We start from the raw sequence: 17,074 nt of genomic DNA on the forward strand, positions 1-17,074 counted from the left end.
ATTTAGGAAGTCAACTGTGTTTTAGGCCAAAAAATGTACTTTATTTCTTTAATATTAAACTAATGAAGGCTATTGTAGCTCTCCTCATGATAGCCTTCTCTGTACTCCACAGTGCACTTTATTTTTACTTTTATTTTTATTGTTTCTCCTTTGTTTACTTGACCTAAACTCACTCTGTAGAGTATGTTTTTTTCCCCTACCCTTCTTTTTTTGTTTCCTGCCTCTAATAAATGTTTAGCTTTGTCACCATAAAAATTAATAAAAAGGAGAGACTTCTTTATTTTGCCTTTAATGGGAAAACTTGTAGATAATGGGCCTTAAATTTTCATTGAATCACCTTTTTGACAAAGTCTGATGGTAGATAAAATAACTTTTATAGTTCTAAATCATAATTTCCAAAGTGGTTTTCTTTTCTCCTTTGGGTTTGATGTAAATATTAATTAGGTAGGATTGGTTGTCACTAAGGCAGTTGCCCACAGGTAGGATGTAAAAACATAGCCTCAAACTACACTCCTTATTGAACATGTAACAGCTTGTTTAAAAATTATTATGCAGTATTCTCCAGGGCATCTTTCAAACTTCAAAGTGAGACTTCTTTATGTTTTAATTTGTAGGAAAATTTGTACAAAGTGGAATATCTGGTGTTATGAAATAAGACATATGTTAAATTACTATGCTAAAAGATCACTTAGGGCGGGGGGGGCTGCTTGCTACATGAGTTTTTTTTTCTTGTTTTCATTCTGCCCCTGACAATTGTAAGTTTCACGCTGATGTGTTCTTTCTTCTGCCAAAGAAGCAATAGAAAGCATATGGTATTTTTTCTTTAGTTCTATATTTTGATTATCTTTATTTTGTCACACTTTAGGAGTGACATTCAGTTGAAAATCTACTTCCTTTTCCTAAAATTAGATTTCTGTGTTAAAATTCTAGATAGAAAGGGGAGTGGAGCTGGGGGATTTTTCTTTTTTCTTTTTCAAAGAATAACAGATAAACCATGACCAAACTCTTGGATTCTTTCAAAGAGAATAAAGGGAAAAAAAAGAAAAAGAGAAATGAAAAAAAAGGAGAATAAGTGGAGCTTCAATAGTCTTGTGACATTAAATCAGTACTGAAAGGGTTGCCTCTGTTAGCAAAGGCTGCGCTTTGGGCTCTAAAATCAGTTGTTTCTTAATGGTTTGCTATTGTTGGAAGTCTTTTAAATTTACGTGGAGGGGCCTGGGATTTAGCTCAGTGGTTTCTCCTCCTGCTGTGCAAGCACAAGGACCCGAGTTTGATCCCCAGTATCAATCAATCAATCAGTAAATTTTTGTAGATTCACTGAATGTTTATTGTCTACAAGTAGATTGATACAAATTTATCATTTTTCTCTGATGTTAGAAAGAACAGAGAGCATTAAAAGGAAAAGAAACAAAACTGGAAAGAGGAGAAGAGAGAGAGGAGAGGAGAAAGGAGAGGTGGAGAGGAGAGAAAGGAAGGAGTGGAGAGGAGAGGACAGTAGAAGAAAGGAGAAGGAAGAGGAAAAGACAAAGAAGGAGAAGGGAATGCACATTTTGGGGAAAATGATTTAAAAATATAGAAAACTGTCATTAGACTAAGGATGCCTTAAAATACATCCTTACATCCTTAGTCAATGGCCTTCCAATAGCACGTGAAGTTGAATCCACCACCAAGGTAAGAAGTAGAAAATTTTACAGGTCATGTTTGGTTTCAGCTCTTTCTAACACCCAGACATGGCTGTAGCCATTTCCTTAGCAAAAAGTTACAGCATTCCAAAGAAAGGGTCTTCACTTTTCCTGATAATGTGATATCAAGTAAAATTTCTTCTCATTGGGGGAAATTTTCTTTACTCTCTTACTGTGTCCAAATGACTGGGATATGAAGTCACATTTGATTGTGCCCTAATAACTTAATTAAAAGTAACCACTCATTTTCATTTGCTTACATTTTCTCGTATACAAAAATCACATACCTCAAATGGCTCTCATGGCAGATTGAATTAATCAAGAAGAATAAGGTGCCTTACATTGTATCTAGCACATTTTTCCTGCTTAAATTGCCTTTATTTTGCTCCCTTAGATTCTTCTATTAAAATTAATTTTATTGGTACAATTTAGATGTACATAATGATCACATTCATCATAGAGAATTTGTACCTGTACATGGTATGTCTTGATTCCTCTTTTTTTCCCAATCCCCTCCCCTCCCTTCAACCCCTCTTCCCTTCCTTATTTACAAAAGCTTTGCTTCCATTTTTTCCTCCTATTTTCTTTTTTTCCTTGTCCCTTCTTTACTTCCCTCTCTTTGTCCCTCTTCTCATTTGAACATTTTCTTCCCATTTCCCATTATCTATTATACATTTTGGTCCTTATGTCTACTTCCAGTTTCTCACACCAGAGAGACAATGCAATATTTATATTTGTGTGTCAAATTTATTTCACTTAAGAGTATCTACCAAATTTTGGGAGCTCAATAAATATTAGTTATTATGAATAGTAATACTAGTCCCTGTAATGAAGAAGAAACACATTCTTCCTTCAATCTGTAAGTTTAAGATTGAAACTTACTTTGAATATTAGCTTTCTCTAACAAAATTTTTGTTTTAAAATGTAAATTTGACCTACTTGGGCCAGAATTCAGTACTTGACTCTTTTATTATTTAATCATTGTAAAATTTAAGTCATTTAATGCAATTGCTCGAATCAATTGTTCTTTCTTTTTTCTTTTTTGGTTCTGGGGATGGAACTCGGGTCCTTGAGCAGGTGGCTAAACCAATGAACTAAATCCCTGGCCCCAGTTGTTTTTTTTAATCTGTGCCACATTAGGGCACCAGTCAAGCCTCATTAGGGTGTCTACTCCAAATTGTAAAGTCTCAAAAGGAAATATTGAGCCCTTTCTTAGAAATTGCCTTTGCAGGTTTATTATACAAGTATATTTCTCTGTAAGGACAAATTGCTGAAGGTGCAAACACATTATTGGCAGTCATATTTTCCACAATTAATGCTTATTAATGCCATATGATTTCCATGTCAAGGTGATTACCATTTTCTTTTCAAACAAATGGAGTTCTTTAACATCTCTTACTTTCACAATATCATTCCTCTTCTTCAATGTGTCTCAGCTCAATTTTTAAATTTCATTCTTATTTTCCTTTCACACTTTAAGAGTATGATAATAGTTATCCTGCATGTTGACTGCAGGAATTGTTAAATAAATTGCTGGGCAAAAAATGAAGGTGCACACTGTGTATTTTCTCCATATAAAGGCATGAAATTAGGAAACAAATTGAGATAAAAGCCATATATAAAACAAAACTAATAACATGTAAATCAATGTCATGTTTATGCTTATATTATTAATTACAATCTCAATTTAACTATTATTGCCTGTCAGAAGAGATAATGCAATTCAAAATAATTCCATTTAAGGCTCATCCTCAATCAATATTTACAAGAAATGGTAGTCTTCTCTAGAAGGAATCTTCAACCTAATGAGTAGTGATCAATCATGATACTGATATATTGAGTTTACCAGATTACTACTTTGCAATAATTGTTTCATTGTGCGAGGGAGAATAGCATAATGATTAAGAGTCTATGGACACTGAATTCAGACTTCTAATGCTCAAATTTCAATGCCACAGTTTACTAAGTGCGTGACCATGTTAATTCTACAAAATGCAGATAAGACAATCTATGTTTCAGGAAGTGGTCAGCACAAAATGGGATGACATACATTAAGCACCAGCACGTAGGAAAGGCTCATCAATACACGTACATAATACTGTTAACACGACTACACATGGAGGCTCTTGGTAGCTTCATATGATTGGTTAAAGACAATAAACACACACAGTGCATCTACAGGGTCCTCAAAAGAATACTCACAAAAATAACCAACAAGTCACACAAATGAGCAATAAGAACATGTTTTTCCCTGTAGCACTTTTCCAGAAAGGCAAATGATGTGCAAATAAGATGAACTAAAAAGATAATAAAAACTTAAATTATTTTCATATATTGTTGGAACAACACAGATTTGTCTCATCCCCTATACTTAATTTTAAAGTAATATGTAGTGACAATTCATTATGAGTCACTTTTTGAGATTAATGAACAGTAAATTATAAAGGTATTTAAAAATCTGTGTAGAATGAAGTACTTTCCTACAATTTAAGTTATTTGAAAAATGATAACTTACATATAATAGTATTTTAGACAGTGTATGAAATTAATACTTTATGCATTTTTAAAGAATTTGGGTTACCATAAATTCAGATACATAAATGAATATGGATAATACTAATGGTTACAAATGGTCTAACACTGTGCATTTTGATTCACAGATTAATTTGACAGACCCATTTTTATGTCAATCATGCATCAGGAATGATGTTAGAATGTGAGTGAGACAGACAAAGCATCTGCAGCCAGATACACACAGAAATCTTTTGATTACTACAATCCCAACAAAAGTGAGAACTGAAAATTTATCAAATACAAAATCACAAATTCTTTTTCTTACTTTGCTAAGCATTTGCTAGGACCTGGATTGTTCTTAGTCCCAAAAGAAAGCAATAAATGATTCTTATGTTGAAGCTTATCTCTTTCATTTATGAATCACATCCTATACTAAAAACCACAAAATTTCTTATTTGACTGGAGAGTTATATGGCTAGCAACAAAATTGGAAAATGGAAAGAATAATTGGTGCATCACAAAGCTAAGTTAAAGCGCTGTGAATGTCATATGACAGCTCATTTCTATAGCAGCTTATTCTCTAAAAATAAATATTTCTCAATTGAAGAAAAATCAAACATTCATAAATATTCAGAAGGTAACATTCTTTCCATGCACCATACATAATTCATCATTTCTTCTATACTGCCAATAGAGGTAAAAAAACAGTGCATAGAAGGGGGCAGACTATTTAAATTGAAAAGTTTGCTCTCTCATTAGTAAGTTTATAGCCTAATAAAGCATGTGTGTATATTTGTCAAATGCATATTAACAGATCTCTACATAAATATTTTCTATGAGAAAACAACTAAGACATTTTCAATGTTAGCACTGTAAAACTTTAATGAAGTCTACGTGATTGAAAGAATATAGAAGTTTACAATAAAAATTAGAAGTTTAGGGGGTGGGGATTTAGCTCAGTGGCACCACACTTGGCTCACAAACACAAGGTCCTGAGTTCAATCTCTGGCACACACACACAAAAAAATAGAAGTTTAATAAAAGATAGGAATCTAATCATTAAACCAAAGATAGGGGACATGATACTTTTGGTAAAAGGAATAACTTTTTCTGAAACATTTTTAAAAGCTCATAAATTATTGATATAGTTTAAAAATGATTTCTTAATTTACCCACTGACAACAGATTTCTTTAGTGAATTATGTATTTTATAAAATAACTTAAAACCTATCCATCTATCATCTATCTATCTATATTATGGTTATGCAACAGGATAAACAAATTATCATTTAAGCCAAATAGTCTTGATGATTGTGAAAAGGTAAAAACATTAAATAATCCAAAAATAGTATAATGGCAATGTCCTTTATAATTATCTTTTCAATATGAACGTATGTTAAGTAAGATTTTCATAGTTAGGTATATGGAAAGCCAAGCTGAAAACTGAAGACAAACACATAGATTATTGGCATCTAAAAGTTCTATTTCATTGAAAAAATCTTACTATTTGAGACCATATAAATACTCAATAGCAGGGAAAAAGTTTATTAAGTTTGCTTTTCTAATTTGGAAACTATTTAATATCCTCTATCATCTTTAAATGCCACCAATGTTGTACCACTTAACTTTAACTTGAAATTGCTTTAAGGAAATTAAACATTTGGCAAAAATTTAAAGAAACTAACAAAGATTTTACAGTACTAAGTTCAGACCGTTCTCTGGTTTGGATATAGTTGGAGTGTGATTCCCCATTAAGTGGAGTGAAGAAGCTGGAAATCTAATCTGACTATGAATTTTAGAGATAGTCCATAGAGATAGGAAGTAACTAAGATTAGATGAAGTCATCATGATGGAACTCCCATGTTTACACACTGTTGCCTCTATAAGGGAGAAAGGGACCAGTGAACTTAGATACACGTCAACTGTCAGTTTCTCAGCATGCAATAACCTGCAGTGCTTGGGACTCCACAGAAAGAAAGTCATCAGCAGATGGAGCCCTTCAACCTTGGATGCCCAGAACTGTGAGCCAAAATTAAAACTATTTTATTTATGAACTTATTCAGTCTCAGGATTTTTATTATAATAACAAAAATATAAATATTTCATAGGTTTGATATTTAATTTTAAATCCTTATTTCCCTCCTTGGAGTAATTTAAGGAGACTTTTCCTTCTTTCCTTAAGAAAGACAAAGAATTTTGTGTCATTATTCTTTTTGAGTGATGTTATGTTTGTCAGAGATATCTACTCATCTTTATGTCTTCTTTTTTAAAAGCCATCAAATTATTTTAATATTTTCACTTTTTAATCTCCATAATCACAATCTAAAGACTTCTAGAATTTCCCTCAGTTGATAAGATTTGAAGTCTCTCTATTGCAGATTGAATGCTAACCATCAGGTTATTCTGACATCATGTCTTAGTTCTTGTGAATCATTCTTCTGACCACTTACATCATCTTTACCACGTTGTACTATCAAATTGTACTGATCATGAGAACTTAAACTTAACTATATTATGTCAATATTTATATAGTTATTCCTTGACCTGTGTCAGGAATTTATTCATATAAACTAGAAATGTGTTTAATCAGAGCAAGATTTACTAAGGTACAAGGTATATTTTTTAAAAATGTAAACACACCACTTTCCTTATGATGTCCTTTACCATCTTTTTTATAGCTTGTGCATTGTGTCGGGTCAAGGTGATTCTAAGACGTGCAACCATTCCATATGGCACCCCTGTGCAAGGGGCAATCAGGCAGATCTGAATACCAGCCCAGGGAAGGATGTACTCAGTGAAAGGTATGGTAGTCTGGATACAGTAAGGGGAAGAAGATAGACCAATGTTGTCACTTAAAGCCTCCAGAAGAAATGGAGAACATTAAGACATCAATTCATTGAATTTATCAGTTAAGAGAATATTTAAGAATGCAATAGAACTTGCTTAAAATGTGGTTTCTTCTTCAATGCAAGCCAGGAATTATTTTGGGCCAGTTGCTCCCATGGCCCTGGAGCAATGGATGCCAATGCTTCTATAGAGGAAGCACCTGCTTTGGTGCAGGCAGTAAGCAGATGCAGTGTCTGCAAACAATTTGAAAATAATGCTAAAGCCAAATAAAAGTATATCTTTCTATTATTCACATACATGGCCAATTCTAAACCATTTCCAGGAAAAGATACTCCTCTTTTGTAACACTAAATTCTAAATTGTTATAGTCATTGCCACCTTTGAGTAATTATGTGCAACCTTATAATTAGTATATTTATGTTATCTATTAATAAATGTAGTATTCTTCAAAAAACCAAATCAGAATTCTCACATATATTTGGTCTCTGGTACACAGGGACTCACTCATCTTCATACATTTTCTTGAAAATAATCTCTGAAGAATTCTGAATTCCTGAGATTTTTGAAGACACATATGTGGTTTTACCTCCTTTGGTAATAAAAATTCCTTAGTTAAAATAGTAAATTCAAAATAAATAATAATAGTACAATAATTATAAATACAAGAAATTAAACTTGAGTTACCTAAATTCTATCATTCTATGTGGCCAATGACACTTTTTCTTTGTGTTCTAGAACCTTAAAAATAGAGAACAGCAAGGTGTCATGTTTTTGTTTGGCAAGTTTAAGTTTATTTATTGACGGTTTTTATTTGAATAAAGTTCAAAGTAAAATATTATTTCAGAAAATTTGATTGTTTTAAAATGAAAGACTAAGCTGAGAAAAGTTATTATATGACAATTGTTGAGAATAATTTTTCCAGACAAAGGATGGAAATATTTTTTTAATGATCCATATTAATGGCTTGATTACTCTAGATACTCTATTCAGACAATACACTTGGTCCAAATCTCAATCCAGCCACTTGGTAATGTTGGTAAGAGATGGGTTTTTAAATCTGTAGGAAAAATCACATTAAAAATTCCTACTTAACTGCATTGTTCTGAATATTAAATGAGAGTATAAATAGTTAGAACAGTATGAAGAAGTTATAAATTTTATTAAAATTTTATAAAGTTATAAATTTTATTTTATAAATGCTCAATGTTATTGACATTCAATGGAAGATATGACAGACTGATTCCTCTTAAAGTTCATACCTTAATCCACTAAGCCAATACAATGTTACGGAAAAGAAGGTTTTGTTAAAATCCAAAATTGAATAATACAAAATAAAGCAAAACAGTATTATAAAAAATTTCAAAGCTTTCTTAGTTATAATTTGGATTAGCAAATAAAGACATCTCTTTTTTTAAGACATCTGTTAATTTTGTTTAAACTTATATTTAATTTTTAAAGGAACACCCATTAATATACCTTAGGAAAGAGATTCATAAAGTCCTTCACTGATTTGTTCATGCATTCATTCATTCATTCATTCATTTGAAAAGCTTACAATTTATCAATCAAATAACAACTGTGTTGGTCAATAGAAAAACCCACAGAAGAATTAGACATGAGTTTTCCTCCTAATAATAAACTACTACTCAATGCTTAAAAATAAAAAGTATGAAGCACAGAGTTCATGAACTGTCCCAAACATTATATTTATATTGATTCTTCTTGTAAACTTTTATTCCAATCTTATATAGAAACAGTAAATACCATGATATAGATAAAGAGGCTGAGTTTCAAGCCACTCAAGTAGTAAGCTGTGGAATAGGACTTTGAACTAAAATATTTCTAACTAAAAAATCTTACTACATTACTACATTAAGTATGTTTTTCTGTATTTCTACAAAAGCTTACTCTCAGTAAATTTATACAGAAAGTTAAAGCATTTCTCTTTAAACTTTCTTTAGTCTTTGATATCAAAAGCTCAGAGTTAAAGAGTATGATTAGTTTTAATGCTTTACTCTAGCTCAGGTTTACTTATATCATTATCTTCTCCGTGTTTCTCATTACTTTGGGCTTTCCCTTCTGCTTTTGTTTGAAGACTGATTTATGCCAGTATCTTTTACAGGGATATATAAATTAAGCTGAGTACACTGAGAATATAATAGCTAGAGAGATCTTAAAAAATATATATAATTACATAGTAACCATATGTTTCAACATGGATCATTCTCTAATAATGTATTATTTGACCAAATTTTTGTCCCCTCAATATGTTACCATACAATGTCAGGATTTCTTTCTTCCATTTACCCTTTCCTAATCCCACCTTCTTTTCAGTTCTGTGTCAGGCTAAGAAAGACGGGCATTATTTTTAACAGGAATTAAGTGCTTATTAAAGTCAGGTGTTAAAACCAAGATGTATCATGTAAAGGTACAAGTTCCCAATGAGAAATGTAAATGCATTGTATACCTAAAATGTACCAATAAAAGAATTTTTAAAAAGTAAAGTCAGATGTTAATGGAGTAGAAGAGTCATTACTTCACATTGATTAATTAGGCAATGGTGAAAAATAAAAGGGGCTCATCTTTAGAGGTGATGAAAAAGTGTTTTAAAAACTGTAGAAGAAACGGTCAATAGTCATTGGCTTTCTGGCTTCATCCTGGGAAGTCATCCAGATATAATTTAAAATTCTGTTGGATTTGGAAAATGTAAATCTCACTCATCAATGTTATTATTGAAGTTGAAATGAAAGGTGTCTGAAATCAGAAAGAATGATTTTCAGTGATCTGTTTCACATCCAATCCAAGGTCTCATCTCTTTCTCATCTTTTCCGGCTTCTCATCAAGCATTGATCACTCTGTTTCCATTATTTCTCAACTGCACAGGATGTACTCTGCTGGCTGCCTGCCTTGCGGGCACTGCACAGTGATTCCTTTTATTGGAATTCTCTTGTGATCTATTTTTGTTCTTTGTATACTTACAGGGGGAGTCCTCTGATGTTAGGGTATATTCAGAGCCCTGAGTAGTGGAAAGGGCCTCAGCTTTGGGGTCAAATATACCAGGATCTTAATCTCCATTATGTACATCAGCTATGTGACATAGGATAAAACCTATCCCTTTAAGTTTAAGTTTTATCTGTAAAATAGAGGTGATAATATCTACATTAAAGTGTATTTATATTCTATTATTACCATTAAAAACTGCCATGTACTCAGCAACTGAAACTGACATCCATTTTTTAATTCACTCTTTCCATTGGTCAGAGCTTCAGGCACAATGTGCTTCCTTGGGTTTCTCTACATAAGATCTCATTACCATGAAATTGATGCAGTGACAATAATGTGCTCCAAATTGGAGTCTCTCTCTGTGTGTCTAATCCTCTTTCAAGATCATTCAGGAAGTTGACAGGATTCACTTCCTTTCCATCTTTCCATGTGGCCACTTCAGTCTTCACAGTGGAAATCGTGCTTGGACTTCTTCTCATGGCTCAATTTCTCTGACTTTCTCATGTGTCTCCAGATGGGAAAAAGATCTGCTACATGAACTCACATGATGATATGGGTCACCATATGGGGTTTTTCTATTCTTTAGTCAATTATTAGTAATTTTAATTACATCTAGAAAATGTCATGTAATATACTCATGAGCAGAAAACCAGGAAGCAAGGCTATTGTGCCCAAATTTCTATTTCACCCAAAGGATCACTGGAAAAACCAAATAAGTAAATTCATGTGCTGGTTGTCATGGTGCAAGATGCATAACACATTCTGAATAAAATTTTATCCTTTCTTTGTCATATCATACAATGCACACACACAACTAACACTTGTCTTAGCTCTAATACCTTGAGATACTAGTCTTTTAAAAGGTTAGATTGATCTGCCAAGATGAGATATAATATTTTTCTCCCAATTAAAAAACAATCCTACCCTGAACTTTACTGTTCTTCCCTAGCTTTTTGCATGATGAATTTGTAGCCTCAATTATTAGCTCCTGCTTTAACCTGGAATTTATAATAGTCTGGGTAATTTTCATCCACCTTGGAGAAGATCCAATGAAACTTATATAATTGCTAGTTTAGAAACTTTCCAGTGAAAAGGTCATGTTAGGGGAAACTCTCTTACCTTCCTGAGAAACTAAGATATTTCAAAGAGCAAGTAATGGTCAATGAACACACCAGGCTTGTATTAACGAGAAACAATCATCTGGCTTTTTTACTTCAACCTAGTGATATAAAGCAACTCTAGAACATTCTTGAAACAAGTGGAAACCACAGTACAATAAACAACTCCTGTGGATAGCTGTTGGACATCTTTTCATTTGGCAGATTCAAGTTTTATAGCAGTTGGGGTTATCACCCTCTCCCCTCACTCAGCTTTTCCATTACTGTTGAGAGCACATTCTCTCCTCAGATTTAAGATCATCCAGATACTTACATGTCATTGATGGCAATTTTCAAACTCAGTACTAAGGACCAAGAAAACAAATACTATTCTCCAGAGTAAAGAAACATTCCACGGATCCATTTTATGTCATTATGCACAGCTACCCTAAACTAGAGAGACCATAAGAGGTAATTAAATCATGGATAGAGACATATATATATATATATACACATAATCATGCAGCTCTCCTCCTACCCAGCCAGTGTAATAGTGATGGTTCTCTTTCTGCACTCCATGAACATTTTTCTGTGTTGTACATACTCCTTCCATTACAATCCCTGTGTACCTGTCAAAGCCAGATTAAAATTTTGTCACCTGTTACTAAGATGATACCCTTGCTTGGCTCCTTGGGTTCTTATAGTTTAAGCATATCATTTCAGGGTGAGTTTAAATCGAGCTACAGAGGAAGTATGGGGGCAATATTTCATTGGGAGTAACATGGAAAGTATCAAGTTTTTAAATATAGATGAATATTTTTTAATTTCTCCAAAAATTCTGGTTTTTTAAAAAGAACACAGCGTTTCAGAGATATAGGTTTCAAAATTACTTAGTTCAGCTATCTGACTTTAAAAATAAATAAACTGAGACTAAGAGAAGTTAAACAATTTGCCCAAAGCGGTACAGCTAAATTAAGTCTAATGAGAATAAGCACAAGGGGGGATGGTCTTGGATTATTTCCACACTACATGCCACACTCCCTTCAAAATTTTTGCTAAAATTCAATTTGTGAAACTGTCTTCAATTATCTGCACCCAAATTAAATAATGCTGATCACATTCACATTGCTGGTTGTTGAAATTCACTTATTGATTGTAACCGTGTTATTTTTTCATAGACAATGTAACTTAATGGATGCTGTTTCATAAAGTGGACATATTTCTCTGCTTGGATTTATAAGAAATGTATGTCTTTATTTCTCCCTTGTACATATTTAACTATAAATGGCCAGTGATAGATACTTGCTTCTAGCAACTTCTCCTGGTCCCTGCTCTGAGCACTTAATGCCTATACTCATGAAATACTTAGGTTTGAGTGATAAGAGTTTTCCCTAGGCCTCCTGCTTAATGATTTTAAGACAGAGTTCCCAATTTGTATTGGTACTGATTTACTGTTCCTATCTGAACCATAATGATGGAAAATGCTTTCTCACTATCATTTAATTAGCCCAGCAATCCTGGTAGAAATTAGTCTTAAAAATGTACCAGTAGAGAAAAGATTAAGAGTAGCTGTAAAAAACCTTGCACTAAGACTGGACAATTTTAATAGTATAGCACTGGTATTAAACACAATCAATAACAAGAATAATCATTTACCATCAGAGGATCAGAACCAGAAGTGCTTAGTCTTTGAGAGCTGTGTTCCCTATCTGAATAATGAAGAATTTGGTCTAGAAAATTCGAAATGTCATATCAAATTCTATGACTCGCTTTCTTCCCTCAAACAAGGGACTAAATGAAAGTAGTCCTGAGGATGAATGGTATGCTGATAAATATCTTTAAATGAATAGAAAGTTATTTGAACTCAATGAAGAAAATCCAGTTGGATTAGCTACATATGGCTAGTCACAGTCTAATTCTCACAAGACCTATGCACTCAGCAAAACAATCACAAATATCAGGTATATTTGAGATTGTTCTCCAGTATTTCATGTAGCAAATATGAATTCATCTAGAATCATGAGAAATTAGAGTCTCCAACACATTTATCAATATGTAAAGAATAAAAGTAGGATATGCCATGTATTGAAGCCATGGTGAATTAAATAGATACAGTTATTTGCTTTAAAATTTCAGTGATCTTAAGTGAGATCATTTAAAAAAAACAATAAATTATCATTCATTGAGATTTCCAACCCACCACATAAGTGAAGGTACTTTTAAGAAAAGGATAATTTCACAAAATGAAACCATATCTGTGTTTTTCATTAAGTGGTCAAAATTTATCAAATTTTTTTGCCTTTAAAATCATTATCTTTCTTTTCAGCAAAGAGAAAACTTAGAGGAAAACATTGGTGATCACACAAATAAAAAAAATTTAGTCCGTCCATCCCACTTCTGCTTTAAGGAATATAAATACAAAATATTAATATTTTTTCAATGCTAGATGCATGTCTTAAGTTTTGATTTTTCAACAAACAAATCTGCAAGTCAATCATGATATATATGATGTCTTAGTTACTTTTTTGTTGCTGTGACAAAATATTCGACTCCAAAATCTGTGTTTTTCACTAAAGGAGGAAAGGTGTACTTTAGTTCACAGTTTGTAGCGGTTACAGTCCACAGTCAGCTGACTCCAAGGCAGGGCAGCATCACAGAAGAGAAACAGTTCATGGTGTGGCAGGCAGGAGACAGCAAGCCTCCCTTCTTTCCCCTTTTATTCCATGAAGGCTACCAAGCTACTGGTTGGGGCACCCACATCCAGGGTGGGCCTTACCTCTTCAGTAAGTCCATCGCCCATACCCAGAAGTATGCTAAACCAATCAGTGGATTAATCCAATATCAGACACCCATGACCCAATATCACCCATGATCCAGTTACCTCCCATAAGCTCCACCTAGAAGCCTGTGAGGCTATAGAGAAACATTTAGATACAATCTATACAACTTGAATATAAAAATGCATAAGCCAAATATCTAAAATTAGATGTTTTTATCACACTGAATTAGGTTTTTTAACATATCTATTTTAGCACTTATTAATTATGCAACCATACATGTATACAATATATTTTCTTTTTTTTATATTTGAAATATTTTATTTTGGTAAAAATAAGAACAGGACAATGTACCCTTCAAGGAACAAAAACAATGTAAAGTACAGTATAAAATAAAAAATAAAACTGAGATATCTGTCATTCAGAGTGACAAAAGTTAAAATGTGCTGGGTTTTGGAAATGGATGCTTTCATACACTGCTGAATAAAGGTAAAAGGTATATCATTTGGAAGGGCAATGAATATCTCTTAAAATTTTAAATGTGCATTCCTAGAAGCTAGTGATCAATTCTAGAGAAACATTCATATCTAGAGGCATGACGATTGCAGCACCATTCACAATTTCAATTATAGAAACTGGTTTATCTGCCACACCACACCCAAATCACTGCCAAGCTTTAAACCCCCTAGTCACTCCCCCACTGTATTAAGAATAGTCCAAATGTTTATTCTGTCCTACAAGAAATGACAAAATTGGTCTCAATTTACAACTCCAATTTCATCTCATGGTCTCACTTTCTAATCTTCTGCCACCCTTGCCTTCGTCCCCACTGGTACTCACCTCAGGGGCTTCTATAGGACTTAGTTCCTCTATGGAGAACCTCTGTTCCTGCTCTGTATGAATGACTTTGAGGGGAGGGTGTTACTGAGACAGGGTCTCACTATGTAGCTCAGGCTGGCCTCAAACATGCAATCCTTCTGCCTCAGCCTCCTCAGTGCCAGAATGAATGACTCTTTTTGATTCAGTTTTCAAATGCCACCTTTACTCAGGTGCCTTGCATGAGCACTCAGCCTAAAGTCATCTTTATTTATCAGCCTGCTTAAGGCTTGCTATTTTCTCATATGTCCCTTCACCAGACTGAGCAATGTGATAACCTGTCTTTTATCTGTGTGCTAGTTCTACCCTAGCATTAATACTTATGTAAACTCCTAGTTCCCTATAAACTTTTTAAAAAAATGACTGCCTTCTATACTGTATTCTGAATTCCTATGTAGCAGTTAAGATGGATTTATATCAGTCATAGAAATATCTAAGACTAACAGTTTTTAAAAGCAAACTATTATATAATGTTTCATTTAAAACACATTATAGAAATAAAGCCATAAAGATACCTATAACAAGTGTCTATGTTTCCTGAAAAAGCATCCTATAGTATGGCTATGACCCTTGGAAAATAATTCACTTTGTGAAACACAATGTACATGTAAATGAAAAGAAATGTCTGAAGGGACAGAAGACTGACTTAATTCTAAGTGATGGATGATGCAAGGGAATCAGGGAAGACCAATTCCAGCTGTAATATTTGCATTTTTTGAGACAAAAATGTTTCGATGCAATAGATATGTAATAAAAACACTTAAAGAGTAATTTGATACATTTTAAAGGAAAAATATTCATGAGTCTTACAAATACAGATTTTCAAGAGTACAGGTTACTTTTTTTTTTTTTCCGGTACCGGGGACTGAACTTGGGACCTTGCACTAGGCGAGGCAGGCGGTGGAACCACAACTAAATCCCTGGCCCAAGATTACTATTATTTCCAACATTCTACCAAAACAGGGCAACTAATTATAAACTCCTTTTTGTGGTATGGAAGAGATAGATCTAGACACTTAATATCAGTCAAAAGATGTTACTGTCATTATGACCACATTAATTATAAAACTGAATTAGGAAGAAGAAAATATATAAGTTCTACTTACATACAAGCCAGAAGCTGTTTTGAGTGCATTATAAACATATTTTATCCTTGAATGGTTAATATTTTATTATCCACTTTATAAATAAGGAAACCAATCTCGGATTAAAAACTTAGCCAGCTAAAAAGCAACAATGCTAGAATTAAAGCCCAAATCCATCTTGAAAAATCAGTGGATTTTCTATTGAACAATTCACTGCCACAAAATAAGCATAATTTCTCAAACATAAGCTAAGGCAATGGGTTCAAGAAGCAATAATTAGGTGCGTATAGAGAAGCTAGCTTTTAAAAGGACAGAAAGATCAGAATGATTCAAAGAAGGCAACTGCAATAACCAATTTGCCTTCTGCTTCCAACCAGGACAACTATACATAACAGATAAATCTCCATTACTTAAAATTCTAGGGAAAGAATTCCGAAAGCCATTTTGATAGCAGCCCCCTCAGGCCCACCCCCTTTGAGACAGGATCTTCCTAATTGCCTAGGCTAGACTCAAACTTGTAAACCTCTTGCCTCAGCCTCCTGAGTAGCTGGGATTGCAGGTGTTCACTACCATGCCAGGACTTGATAGCCTTCTGCAATATTTAACAATGATTAGTTTGGGAAAGCTCTTCATAAATTCCATTTGTACTTTTCTCTATCTAACAATTTGGGTACTGTATAATTATGCTGTCATGGCCTTTAGGAATAGAACAAAACTGATTCACTGAATACTTATCAATGATTTATGTAAAGATCATTATATCAAAATTTATAGTTACAAATGATGGCTTATGCTTCCTCACTTTTTGTTTTTTGGTTTTTTTTTTTTTGTTACTGGGGATCAAACTCAGGACCTTGTGCTTGTGAGGCAGGCGGCAGAACCACTGAGCTAAATCCCCAGCCCACCCCATCACATTTTTACCTTACACTGGAAACCAAAGAAGTTCACAATAACCAAGATAAATTCAATATCAGTAAAAATTATTTAAAAGTAAAAGTTCTAAAATAAGAATCTAAATGTATTACAAAATAAATGGCTGAAGTTTCATCATACTATCAGTAATGCTTGGTATTGAGTATTTAAAAAAAAGATTATTTTATTTGACTCAATTGTTTTCCACTTTCTAAGTCTCTAAGGACAAGACAGTCTTATTTCATTTAATAAAAAGTGGTAGTATTTGCTTTAAAATTTTT

The 17,074-nt window shown here is 33.2% G+C and overlaps 1 protein-coding gene across 1 annotated transcript in view; it reads right to left on the bottom strand.

The window, feature by feature from the left end:
- The window catches only part of Kctd8 (potassium channel tetramerization domain containing 8), a 256,675-nt gene that overhangs the window by 73,333 nt on the left and 166,268 nt on the right, over positions 1-17,074 (bottom strand). The window lies entirely within an intron of this gene.

The sequence above is a fragment of the Heterocephalus glaber genome, unplaced genomic scaffold (genome assembly GCF_053883595.1).
Source record: "Heterocephalus glaber isolate CG9 unplaced genomic scaffold, H.glaber_assembly_v1.0 deba00001509, whole genome shotgun sequence".
In the NCBI taxonomy this organism is placed as follows: Eukaryota; Metazoa; Chordata; class Mammalia; order Rodentia; family Bathyergidae; genus Heterocephalus; species Heterocephalus glaber.